The following is a 14,519-nucleotide window of genomic DNA, read 5'->3' as shown; positions in this document are numbered from 1 at the left end:
GAATGGTAAGCTGCAGGGGGTGCGGGTGGTTTTGGTAAATGTATACGCCCCGAATTGGGACGATGCGGGGTTTATGCGGTGCATGCTGGGCCGGATCCCGGATTTAGAGACGGGGGCTTGATACTGGGCGGGGACTTTAACACACTGCTGGACCTGGCATTAGATCGCTCTAGGTCTAGGACGGGTAGGAGGACGGCGGCGGCCAATGTGCTGAGGGAGTTTATGGACCAGATGGGGGGAGGTAGATCCGTGGAGGTTTGCGAGGCCGGGGGCCAGGGAATTTTCATTCTCCTCCCACGTTCATAAGGCCTACTCTCGGACTGACTTTTTTGTAATGAGCCGGGCGCTGATTCCGAGGGTAGAGGACACGGAGTACTCAGCGATAGTCATCACTGACCATGCCCCACATTGGGTGGACCTCATGCTGGGGGAGGAGAGGGACCAGGGTCCGCTGTGGCATTTGGGGGTGGGGCTGTTGGAGGTTGAAGAGGTTAGCGGTTGGATCCGGGGGTGCATAGAGAGGTACTTGGAGCCCAACGATAACAGGGAGGTGCAAGTAGGGGTGATTTGGGAGGCGTTGAAGGCGTTGGTCAGGGGAGAGCTGATCTCCATCAGGGCCCATAAAGAAGGGAAGGAGAGGAGAGAGAGAGAGAGGCTGGTGGGGGAGATGGTCAGGATAGAGAGAGGGTACTCAGAGACCCCTGAGGCGGGGCTACTCAGGGAGCGGCGCAGCCTTCAGGCCGAGTTCGACTTGTTGACCACCAGGAAGGCGGAGGTACAGTAGAGGAAGGTGCAAGGGGCGGTGTACGAGTATGGCGAGAAGGCCAGCAGGATGTTGGCACACCAGCTTAGGAAGCGGGAGGCAGCGAGGGAGATTGGGGGAGTGAGGGAAGGAGGGGGGAGCACGGTGCGTAGTGCAGCGAGGATTAACCGGGTCTTCAGGGACTTCTGTATCGGTCTGAGCCCCCACTGGAGGAGGAGGGGATGGGTCGTTTTTTGGACCGGCTAAGGTTCCCGAGGGTAGAGGAGGAGCAGGTGACGGGGCTGGGGGCGCTGGTTGGGTTGGAGGAACTGGTTAAAGGACTAGGGAGCATGCAGGCGGGGAAGACACCGGGGCCAGATGGGTTCCCAGTGGAATTCTATAGGAAATACATGGACCTGTTGGGCCCGCTGCTGGTTAGGACTTTCAATGAGGCAAGGGAAGGGGGGGGTCCTGCCCCCAACGATGTCTAGGGCACTGATCGCCCTGATCTTGAAGCGAGACAAGGACCCTTTGCAGTGCGGGTCGTATAGGCCGATTTTGCTTCTCAATGTAGATGCGAAACTGCTGGCAAAGATATTGGCCACGAGGATCGAGACTCTGTCCCGGGGATTATACACGAGGATCAGACAGGTTTTGTGAAACGGAGGCAGCTGAATATCAATGTACGCAGGCTCCTAAATGTAATTATGATGCCGGAGGTGGAGGGGGAGGCGGAGGTAGTGGTAGCTATGGACGTGGAGAAGGCCTTCGATAGGGTGGAGTGGGGATACCTGTGGGAGGTGTTGAGGAGGTTTGGGTTTGGGGAATGGTTCGTCAGCTGGGTGAGGCTGCTGTACGAGGCCCCGGTGGCGTGTGTGGCTACGAACAGGAGGAGGTTGGAATATTTTCGGGTATACCAAGGAACGAAGCAGGGGTGCCCCTTATCCCATCTGCTCTTTGCGCTGCCGATAGAGCCCCTGGCCATGGCCTTGAGGGAATCTAGGAATTGGAGGGGGTTGGTGCAGGGGGGGGGGACATCAGGTATCGTTGTATACAGACGATATGCTATTGTATGTGGCGGACCCGGTGGGGAGAATGCCGGAGGTGTTGAGGATCCTCAGGGAGTTTGGGGATTTCTCCGGGTATAAGCTTAACATGGAGAAGAGTGAGCTGTTTGTGGTGCACCCAGGAGACCAGGAGAGGGGGATTGGTGAGTTTCCGCTAAAAAGGGCAGAGATGAGTTTTAGGTATCTGGGGGTCCAGGTGGCTAGAAGTTTGGGGGGGGGAGGGGGGGGGGGGGGCTGGCTTTGCCTAACCTCTGCGGGTATTATTGGGCTGCCAATGTGGCGATGATACGCAAATGGGCAATGGAGGGGGAGGGGGCGGCTTGGAAGAGGTTGGAGATGGAGTCCTGTGTGGGCACGAGCCTGGGGGCGCTGGCGACGGCACCGCTGCCACTCCCTCCGATGAGGTACACTACGAGCCCGGTGGTGGCAGCGACCCTTAAAATTTGGGGGCAATGGAAAGGTCACAGGGGGGAGGTGGGGGCCGCGGTGTGGTCCCCGATACTTGAGAACCACGGTTTGCCCCGGGGAAAATGGATGGGGGGTTCCGGAGCTGGTACAGGGTGGGTATTCGGAGGGTTGGGGACCTGTTTATCGATGGGAGGTTTGCGAGCCTTAGGGAACTAGAGTAGAAATTCGGGCTCCCCCCCCGGAAACACCTTCCAATATGTGCAGGTTAGGGCGTTTGTTAGGCGTCAGGTGGTCAAGTTCCCGCTGCTGCCGGCGCCCAGGGTTCAGGATAGGGTGTTGTCGGGGATGTGAGTCGGAGAGGGTAGGATTTCGTCAATTTACCAGTTGATACAGGAGGAGGAGGCCTTGGTAGAGGAGTTAAAAGGTAAGTGGGAGGAGGAACTGGGGGAGGAGATCGATGAGGATACGTGGGCGACTGCCTTGGGGAGTGAATTCTTCCTCCTCTTGCGCCAGGCTTAGCCTGATACAATTTAAGGTACTGCACAGGGCGCATACGACCGGGGCAAGGCTGAGCCGGTTCTTTGGGAGTGAGGATAGGTGTGTGAGATGTTCGGGGGGTTCTGCAAAGCATACCCACATGTTCTGGGCATGCCCAGCGTTAGAGGAGTTCTGGAGGCATTTGGGGTGTCAGAAGAGCCAGGAGTGCAGGAGGCGAAAGAGGCCGGTATTCTGGCCTTTGCCTCCCTGGTAGCCCGGCGAAGGATTCTGCTTCAGTGGAAGGATGCGAGGCCCCCAAGCGCGGAATCCTGGATTAATGACATGGCAGGGTTTATTAAATTGGAGAAGATGAAATTTGTCTTAAGGGGATCTGTGCAAGGGGTTCTTCAAGCGGTGGCAATCGTTCCTAGACTTCCTGGCAGAGCACTAGGGGATGGTCAGTAGCAGCAGGAACGCCCGGGGGGGGGGGGGGGGGGGGGGGGGGGGAGAGGGGGGGAGTGGGGGGCTGTCTATGTTTGGTTGGGGATCTATTATTGTTTTTTGGTTATTGTTCATTTTACATTGCATTGTTTAGTTGTTTATTTATTTCGCTGTTTTCATTGCTCTGTTCAGAGGTGGGGTGGGGGGGGGGGGTTTGTTTTTTCTTCTGTTTCCATTTTTCTTTTCTGTTATTTATGATGTAAAAATTTCGAATAAAAATATTTACAATAGAAAAATGTCTACCGTACGTCCGTTCCGATACGCTGCTGTTGATGTGACGGAGAATCACGATTCGGCGTCAAATCGGTACCCGCCGCGATTTTGGTGTTGGAATCTATTCTCCGCCCAATCGCATTTCGCGATTTCGGCATCAATAAATGTAGAATCCTGCTGTGGTGTTTCACAATTTTTTAGGCTCTACAAGAAGCAAAGATTCTGGGTCACAGATTTTCTGACTGCCAAACAAAGGAATGCTCACCTTTAAATACAGACACAGCCCTTTTAAGAGGTGGTAGCCGCGCAGAATTTCTACGCACACTCATCCCCACTGCCTGGAAGATGATTCAATCAAGACAACAGGCTCGCCATAAATAAAGAGCAAGGCATGATCCTGAAAGATTAGGTAATATCAACCATAAACATGTAAGTGCAAAGTGTGTGGCGTCTTGGCACTAGCAATTGAAATATACCCTTATATCAACAATTTGGTATTTACCAAACACCACCATTTGATCAATGCCACCCTGGGGGTGATAGTCTCTAATGGAATAGTTGCAATCGCATCTTGGCGAATGATCACATATTTCTACTCCATACACTCAGCTGAACTCTGCAGCCAGGTTTAGATGTGTTCTAATCAGGAATATGTAGATTCGATGGAGTTAATTTTCTGTTGATGCCCAACTCTGGACTTTCTGATTCACTCTGCAAGTATCAAACCAATTGCGATTTTTTTCAAAAAACAATTCATCTTTAAGATATTGAAGACTGCTGTGCAACTCGGAGAGCTCTGGTGTTTATTGATAACTGTCTTGCTGAAGCATAAATCCAGCATTCAGGCAGGTATGACTTAAATTGAATCAGTGATTAAAGTTGCACAAGACAGCAATCTTTCTTTCAACTGCGGTCTGTTCTGTTAAGTGCTCGTAAACTAGAAACAATGAATTCCACAGCCTCACCCTCCTGATTCTACCAGGGTGCACATACCATCCCATTACTGTCACAGTACTATGTTATCTTTGTAATTACCAATACCACTCCACCTATTTTGGTCCCCTTCATCCTAACCTTCCTGAAAAGTTGAAATCAGTGGAAATCTAGACTTAAAGAAACATTTCCCTTGTCATGGGGGAAGGCTGAAAAATATTTCAATGTTCCTAATTCCTGCCATTCTCGCCTGAGTTTACTGACTTGTAGTCCAGGAGCGTTGAATACAGGTGGGAGTGGCGGGTGGCGCAGTGGTGTTGTTGCTGGACTACCACTGGTCTGGGAACCACGGTTTGAATTCCACCACAGCAGCTGGAATTTGAGTTCAATAATGAAATCTGGAATTAATAGTCTAATTCAATGGTGCCGGTTAGGGAAGGAAACCTACTGCCCTTACCTGGTCTGGCCTACACGTGACGCCAGATCCACAGCAATGTGGTTGACGCTTTAATGGCCTCTGAAATGGCCGAGCAAGCTACAATGACAACAAAAAGGAATGAAACCAGACGAACCACCCGCCTAGGCACCGGAAACGACAGCAGCAACTGTTGTCCTCCTTACTAACATCTGGGGGTTTGCACCAAAATTGGCACAGCCTGAGATAGTTATAGTCATGAAATCATAACTTTACAGATAATGGGTGCAATTTAACGGAAATGAGTCCCGCGTCGAGCACATTTGGCCGGGTATTCCCCAGTGCTGGCAGCGCTGAGAAAAACCTCGCTGTCAAATGGGACTTTGCTTAATTTCTGGGCCTTGGCGAAGAACGTCCTGCCGAGGCCTCATTTAGGCTCACTTCCTGCACTAACAGGCTTCACTCACCAGTGCAGCCTCCGGATCTCCCTCCAACACACCAGCACCAATTAGTGATCTTTGAGCCCCCCGCACCCCACCTCATAAGGGCAGGGCACCACCAGTCCCGATCCTTGACATGGGAAATATGCCACCTGGGCACCCTGGCAGTGCCACTTGGGCACCCTAGAATTGCCAGTGTGTCATCTGGATGCAGTGCCAGAGTGCCAAGGTAACACTGCCAGGGTGCTTGGTTGGGAGGGGTGCCAGAGTATCATCCTGTCTAGAGCCTGACCACCCAGGGGCCCCCGATCGCCTGGGAGACCTCTCCGTGTCAGTATGTCTGGTCCACATATGTAGAAACCGGTGTTAACCAAATGGCATGCACGGAGTGCTTCTTCTCTTCCTTGTGGTTTCTAAGGATCAGCGTTTGGCCTTTAGTGCCCCTGGGCAGGTTTCTCCATCCCACCACACCAGATTTCTAGTACGGCACACCATGGGGATTCTCCATTTCGCCGGCTGGTCAATGGGGTTTCCTATTGTGAGGCAGCCCCACGCCATCGGGAAACCCCTGGGCTGTCGGCAAACGGAGAATCCCAACAGTGGAGAATTCAGCCCCCTATCTCCAAAAATAAAGTGACTGTGGCCATTAAAGATATTCAGTTGGGCAAAGCCCCAGGGCCAGATGGTTTTGGGTGTGAGTTTTACAGGACATTTTAGGATCTGTTAGAGATTTTGGCTGAGTGAGAAATATATTGTGGATTCAGGTGTTGTACCATAGGCCCTTGATGGCAGTACTCATGAATGGTTTTCAGTCCAAGAATCTTGGATTGCAGAGGAGGACTAGACAGAGTTGCCCCCTGTCCCCTTGCTGTTTGCATGGCCATAGAGCAGGGGTGGGCAAACTACGGCCCGCGGGCCACATGCGGCCTGCCAAAGGTCTTTATGCGGCCCACCAAGTCATTTTTAAAAAAAACATTTAAAAAAATTTTTTTTTTTTTTTTAATTTTTAATTATTTTTTTTAAGGTTAATGGGGGGGGGGCTGTTGGGTTACTTACTGGTATAGAGTGGATACGTTGACTTGAGTAGGGTGATCATTGCTCGGCACAACGTCGAGGGCCGAAGGGCCTGTTCTGTGCTGTACTGTTCTATGTTCTATATGAGGCGCCCAGAATCATAACCGGGTGAAGTAATTATTTTACTTACGGTAATATACTATGCGGCCCTTTAAAATTGTGAATTTCTGAATGTGGCCCTTGCACGGAAAAGTTTGCCCACTCCTGCCATAGAATCACTGGCAGAGGCTATTAGGCGGGACCCCTTGATATCAGGGCTGGGTCGTGGGGAGAAGCAGCCTACAATTATGCAGCAAGGGGCTGGTTTAGCACAGTGGACTAAACAGCTGGCTTGTAATGCAGAACAAGGCCAGCAGCGCGGGTTCAATTCCCATACCGGCCTCCCTGAACAGGCGCCGGGATGTGGCGACTAGGGGCTTTTCACAGTAACTTAATTGAAGCCTACTTGTGACAATAAGCGATTATTATTATTATTATTCATGCGGATTATGTTCTGCTGTTTCTGGATCTCTCTGTTCCCGCTATTATTCATGTGGTCGATAGATTTAATGCCTTCTCCAGTTATAAGATTAATTTTTCAAAATCGGAAAGCTATGTGGTGGGAGAGTTGAGGGGCAAACCTCTCTCCCTTGCCAATCTTCTTTTCAGGTAGTCCCTGTTGGGGTTTAGTACCTGCGTGGTACAATTACCCTTTCTTTTCGGCAGCTTTATGGGTAAACCTTCCTCAGGTGATCGCTTCTATCAGGTGGAATTTGACTCATTGGTCGACCCGATTGGTCTCATGGTCGGGCAAGATTGCCTTGATTAAAATAAATGTAAGGTAACGGCAAAGACGACCATAGGCTACTTTCCCCTTTGAGGTGGAGAGCTGACTGGTGCCGATTTAACCTGAGGATCACCACACCTCAGGCGAGGGGAAAGGTTGAGAAGACGCGGCCTTCATGAATAACCTCAGGTAGTGTGGGAATTGAACCCGGACTGCTGGCTTCGCTCAGTATCACAAACCAGCTGTTCAGCCACCTGAGCTAAACTGGCCAATCTACCTAACCTGCACACTGGACTGTGGGAGGAAACCGGAACATCCGGAGGAAACCCACGCAGACACGGGGAGAACGTGCAAACTCCCCACAGTCACCCGAGCCCGGAATTTATCCTGAGTCCCTGGAGCTGTGAAGCAGCAGTGCTAACAACTGTGCCACCGTGCCGCCTCCTGGCATGGAATATATCATGGAATATATCCTTGTGGAATTCCTGATATCTGTGACCTGTTCTCTGTCTGATGCCCGTAATGCGTGGGACCCTTATCTCAAATGTATAGACTCTGCCTTATCTGACCCAGTCCTGTTAGGTTTCCCTTGAGCCATAATCTAAGCCTTGATCTCGCAATACACAAAGGTGAGTGGCCTGAGATTTTATCCAATCTTGTTTAGATGGCCTTATCCTCTTTCTCCCCCAGTTGTTTTTTTTTTCGATGGATCTGGTCTTAAAACTGTAGGCCAGTTCACAAAGTCTGTTGTTCTTCAGGAATCCTGTCTTGTTTGTTCTTGTATTTGCAATAATTCTTATTCTGCATTGCACAATTTTGCATTGAAAATGTTTTCTTACGTTATTTATAAAAATTTAAAAATCTAAAATATGTACAAATAAAAAACAAATCACTCGATGGTTAGGCTCCACAGATCTCCCCATCCTCAAATATGGAGGAGCCTCTGCACATCTGTGCATAAGAAAAGGCGGAAGCATTCGCCACAATCGTCAACCATAAGTGCTGAGCGGAAGATCCATCTCGGACTCCTCTGGAGGTCCCCAGCATCAGAGATGTCAACCTTCAGCTAATTCAATTTGGTCCATGTTATATCAAGAAATGGCTGAAGAAACTGGATATTGCAAAGGCTGTGGGACCTGACAATATTCCAGCAATAGCACTGATAACACGTGCTCCAGAATGTGCCATGCTCCTTGTCAATCTGTTCCAATACAGCTACAACTCTGGCATCTACCCGGCAATGTGGAAAATTGTACAGGTATATCCTGGACACAAGAAACAGGAAAATTCTAATTCAGCTAATTATCGCCCCGTCAGTCTAGTCTCGATCATCTGCACTGATGGAAGGGATCATCAACAATGCAATCAAGCATCATTTGCTTCGCAATAACCTGCTCACTGTCGCTCACTTTGGGCTCCACCAGGGTCACTCAGTCCTGACCTCGTTACAGCCCTGATTCAAACATGGACAAAAGAGTGGAATTCCAGAGGTGACTGCCCTTCACATCAAGGCAGCATTTGACGGAGTGTGGCATTAAGGAGCCCGAGTAAAACTGCAGTCAATGGGAATCAGGGGGGAACCCTCCATTGTTTGGAATGATACCTGGCACAAAGGAAGATGGTTGTGGTGGTTGGAGGTCAATCACCTCAGCCCCAGGACATCACTGCAGGAGTTCCTCAGGGGAGAGTCCTAAATCCAACCATCTACAGCTGCTTCAGTGTTCTCTTTATCTTAAGGTTAGAAGTGGGGGTGTTTGCTGATCATTGCACAATATTCAGAACCATTCATGACTCCTCAGGTACTAAAGCAGTCTATGTCCAAATGCAGCACGACTTGGACAATATCAGGCTTGAGCTGACAAGTGGGCTAACATTCACGCTATACAAGTGCCAGGCAATTAGCATCCCCAACAAGAGAGAATCTAACCATAGCCCTTTGACATTCAATGGCATCATCATCCCTGATTCCCCCAATATCAACACCTTGTGGTTAACATTGACCATAAACTGAACTGGACTAGCTATATAAATACTGTGCTACAAGAGCAGGTCAGAGGTTAGGAATCCTGCAGTAACTCCCCAAAACCTGTCCACCATCTACAAGGCGCAAGTCAGGAGGTTGATGGAATACTGTCTACTTGCCTGGATGAGTGCAGCCCCAAGATGCTATTCACCATCTAGGACGAAGCAAACCCCTTGATTTCTACCCCTTCTACAAACATTCACTCCCTCCACAACCGACGAACAGTGGGGCAGTGTGTATCAGCTACAAATGCACTGCAGGAACTCACCAAGGATCCTTAGGCAGCACCTTCCAAACCCACAATCACGACCATCTGGAAGGGCAACGGCAGCAGATACTAGAGAACACCACCACCTGGAGGTTCCCCTCACCATCCTGACTTGGAAATATATCGCCGTTCTTTCATTGTCGCTGGATCCAAATCCTGGAACTGCCTGCCTAGTAGCTCAGTGGGTGTACTTACACCTCAGAAACTGCACTGGTTCAAGAATGCAGCTTATCTCCACCTTTTCAAGGGTAATTAGGGATAGGAAATAAATGCTGGCCTACAGAACGAAACCCAACCCTATAAATTAATTTTTAAAAGGCTGCCTTTGTCTAGTCCTTATTGAGCTGACTAGAAATAAAACATGAGGCTATATTGTCCAAGTGACTCAATTATGTATGGTGGTTGCTAACTGGGTCACTGGGAGTGACTTTGATATTTGGGGCCAAATTTCCGGCCCCGTTTCACTTCGGCGCAAATCCCGTTATGACTAGAAACTCTTGCGAGAGGGCCATAACGAGATTTGTGACAGGACGTCTCAGAATTCGATTTTCCCCACCCCCTGGTGGCAACATGCATTTTATTATATTTAAATATTCAAAATTGGCTTAACGCCAAATCATCTGGAATGTCAGATATTCACACCCACCGGCTGTAACGCTGATGGAAATCACTTCTGGTCTCCAAAAACGTATACCAGACGTGATAATGACATTGGGGGCTTGGGGACCAGTGTAGCCCCTGTGGTCAGGGACATGGCAGGGAAGGGCAGTGCCCTGGCATTCCCCCTGGCACCCAGGCACTGCCTGAAAGTGGTGGGGCCAGGGCTGGGCCTATAGGAATACCCATTGAGATGGCTCTGATGCCCCAATGCCAGCAACCCTTGTGGGGGCTGCTGCCAGCGGCCATTAATGGGGTGGGCCCCAATGTCCATTGGGAGCGGGTCCTTTAACATTTTGAGAGTGGGGTGCCCATTCGAAAGGGCACCCCGATCTCTGTGGAGCTGGGATTGCCAGTGTCTTTAGGCCCCTGATCTTTTCAATACCGATCTTCCAAGCAGTTCCCATGTTTCATCCACAGGACCTAGTGAATATGTACCGGCTGGTGTGTCGATATGGTGAAATATACCAACCTCTGTCGGGTGGGTGCATGTGGGCTCCACCAAGCAGCCTGGGCTCCTGAAGGATTTACAAAGGGTTTTTTTTCCCAGCCCGGCCAAGGCATGTTTCCCGGGAGTGGATGCGGCTGGCCATTGGCTGCCAGCAGGATCTTCCGGTCTTGCCAATGTTCATGCCGTTTGGTGTGTTTCGCCCTTTTCACTGTCAGGGGGGTTGTCTTCAGGAGGACTGGAAGATCTGGTGGGAAGGGCCGGATAATCCTACTCATTGTCTTTTGGAATTTAATTATAAACCAAACCCCTATCTGCTCTCACGGGTGGACATCAAAATCTCAAGGCACTACTCAAGGAAGAAAAGATGAATTCTTCCAGTAATGTGAAAAGAGGTTAGTTAACTGTGGATGGCAATGTGGTTACATCCAATTTTTCCTTCACTGGACAACCATCTGGGTGTACAATTACAATTTAGCAGATCTCAATTAACAGTAATCAGGGTTAGGAACCCTGGTTAATGTTGGTCCCATTCTCGTCCTTGGAAAGTAGAACAAATTGTAATATCCCGACCTATATCATGGACCAAGTTGAGGATGTTTAAAAAAAACAGCAGTATTTGCGTATAAAATGTTTTACATGGTTGGATAGATCTGCACTGCAACAAGTACTCTATAAATGTATGCTGATAGAATACATGCTATTTATGGCTCCATCATGGCAGCACACCCTCTTTTTATCAACATCCTTTGTGTAATGTTTCATGACCTTTGATATAATAAACATTGTTTAGAAATCTCTCATTACCTCCAATACTGAAGGCGGGTGGAGTTAATGCCATTGATCCTGTTTGTTAATCTGTTTGCAATTTAAAATCTGTACTTTTTTTAGATTTCAACAAAACGTGGTATACAGATAGGGTATGACCCAAGGAAGAACTGATTAGTTCTTGGCAAAAGGCAGATCCAGATCCTGGAATTCCCATGAACAATGGGAGCTTGGGAAAAATAAAAAAAATTTGAATGCTGTGGATTATTTTATTTAGAATGCTGTTCATTATTTACAATGCTATGGATTGTCTCAGCTATTGTGGTGAAGTTGACACAGCTGTCAAAATGTGAACAGAATTTTCAGAGCAGGTTGTTGAATTGGATTGGATTGAAGATGACTCAGTAAGAAAAATATTTGTTTTATCACCTTTGTAGTTACAGAGCATTAATCAGATGAGGAAAATCCTCAAGGAAGAATTAGGTAATTATAATAAGATTGAGTTAACACAGCGTGGCGGAGTTATAAATTCAACTTAATGCCCACTTCATTTGTTAATAGTGAAGCTATAGAAATGTTATTTCTATATATTGCTCCCCTCCCATGACTTTGATTGACTCACAAATATAGAAAGCTTCTCTTTACTCTGTTCACTGACTAAGTGTATGCATGGCATTGTTATTTATACTCAAGAGGTCTCACGGTTCATTAATGGTCTACACTATGTTGGTTGATCCTGACAAAAAAAAAATTCCCACACACCTTTCTTCTGTACACGGCTAGATTACAGTTAACAGAAACAAATTGAGAACTTTATCAACAACCGACATCTCAATTGTTTGTTGGGTGCAGGCTAATATGTTCAGTTTTAATAAATAATATTGGTTAATTGTTTTACAAAGAAGTTATTGGTTGCTCTACCATATTTTCCATCAACTCAAAGTGGAAAGTAATACATCGCGAGCGGATACATGCAAACAAAAACTAGATGCTCAGATTTATTTTAAAGTGAAATATAAAAAAAGGCACAGCCTACACTATAATAGCCAATTTTACCAAACATTGGGACTGATGTTACTTTAAACACAAGAAAAGAAAGTGTCCACATGCCTGACAACTTTTCTCTTCCTGAAACTGTCCACAGGAAATTCTCAATATCCATTACTCTGTGTTCTGACTTCTGATTGGGCCTAATTATAGTACAAATCAGTGAGGTGTGGGCAAGAGCTTAGGGTACCCATTGGGCACAGGCAACTGCAGTACTGCTGAAGAGGTTGAAGGTGTGCAGCTAAAAAGGGAAAGACTTGCATTTCCATCCCACCTTTCATGACCACCAACTATCTCAAAGCTCTTGAAGGACAATGGAGTAATTTACAATGTAGTCACTGTTGTAATGTACAAATCGCAGCAACCAAATTGCACACAGCAAATTCTCACAAACAGCAATGTGACAATGGCCAGATAATCTTCTTTTGTGACATTGTTTGATGGCTAGCCATTGTAATAACCCCCACAAGGCCCAGGGGGATACCCCGATTGATCTCTTGTGGGCCTTGTGGAGCTTCTTCACTAGTGGGCGGAGGCCCTTTCAGCTGGAGTTCCTAATAACATAGTATAAAGGCCGGCCCAGACAGGAACGGGCATGTAGGTTGTCCCAACAGGACTTACTCAGCTGTGTATATTTACTGCTGTTGGCAGACTTCTTATAACCATAAATAAACCAGTGTTCATCCGACCGTTTGGCTTCCTGCGTCTTTATACTGGTGATGAGGTGAAAGAAACTTTAACTCCGATTCTGGATGTCCCAGCCATTCTGGGATATTATCATGCAGCAATGTGTTGGACAGATATTTGAAAAATGCCGGTCTTTGGGAAGTTGGAGGCCTTTGATGCAGGCCTTGAATATTAGGCCCAGTACGCTGAGTGAATGAGATGCTTTCTCCAGGCTACTGGATTAGTGGAGAAAGTGATCTTCCTGACTGCCTGCGGGTGGGGCACCAACCTCCGGCATAATTAAAAGCCTCACGTACCCGGCTGCTCTGGATTCAAAATCATTTGACAGATTGATAGAGTTGGTATCTAACCATTATGACGTGAAACAATCTGTGACCATGCAATGGTACCAATTCAGTACTGCTGTGCAGACTCCTGGGGGATTTTCTAACTCAACTCTGAAGGCTGGCTGAGCATTGCAAGTTTGGTCCATCCCTTTAAGAAATGTTAAGGGGGGGGGGGGGGCTTTGCCCCCAACTATGTCATGGGCGCCGATTTCCTTGATCCTGAAGCGGGACAAGGACCCTCTGCAGTGCGGGTCATATAGGCCGATTCCGCAGCTAAATGTCGACGCCAAGCTGCTGGCAAAGATCCTAGCCACAAGAATAGAGGATTGCGTGCCGGGGGTCATTCATGAGGACCAGACAGGGTTCGTGAAGGGAAGGCAGTTGAATATGAATGTACGAAGGCTCCTCAATGTTGTTATGATGCCGGCTGTGGAAGGGGAGGCGGAGATAGTGGTGGCATTAGATGCGGAGGCCTTTGATAGGGTTGAGTGGGAGTATTTGTGGGAGGTGTTGGAGAGGTTTGGGTTTGGGGAGGGGTTTATCCGTTGGGTGCGGCTGCTCTACGAGGCCCCGATGGCGAGTGTAGCCACAAATAGGAGGAGGTCGGAGTACTTTCGGCTGTACCGGGGGACGAGACAGGGGCGCCCCCTGTCCCCCTTGCTCTTCGCGTTGGCGATTGAGCACCTGGCCATGGCGTTGAGGGAGTCAGGTAACTGGAGGGGCCTGGCGCGGGGTGGGGAGGAGCATCGAGTGTCGCTTTATGCGGACGACCTGTTGCTGTAAGTGGCGGACCCGTTGGGGGGGGATGCCAGAGGTGATGAGGATTCTTTTTTTTTTTTTAAATTTAGATTAGCCAATTATTTTTTCCAATTAAGGGGCAATTTAGCGTGGCCAATCCACCTACTCTGCACATTTTTGGGTTGTGGGGGCGAAACCCACGCAGACACAGGGAGAACGTGCAAACTCCACACGGACAGTGACCCAGAGCCGGGATCGAACCTGGGACCTCAGCGCCGTGAGGCGGTTGTGCTAACCACTAGGCCACCGTGCTGCCCGTGATGAGGATTCTTAGTGAATGCGGGGGTTTCTCTGGGTATAAGTTGAACCTGGGCAAGAGCTGTTCGTGGTGCATCCGGGGGATCAGGAGGAGGGGATTGGTAGGCTCCCACTGAAGCAGGCAGGGAAGAGCTTCAGGGACCTAGGTGTCCAGGTGGCTGGGAGTTGGGGGGCCCTGCACAAGCTCAACCTCACAAAGTTGG

This window comes from Scyliorhinus canicula, chromosome 17, assembly GCF_902713615.1.
Source record: "Scyliorhinus canicula chromosome 17, sScyCan1.1, whole genome shotgun sequence".
NCBI lineage: Eukaryota > Metazoa > Chordata > Chondrichthyes > Carcharhiniformes > Scyliorhinidae > Scyliorhinus > Scyliorhinus canicula.
The sequence above is the reverse complement of the archived record's forward strand: the minus strand, read 5'-3'. Positions refer to the sequence as shown.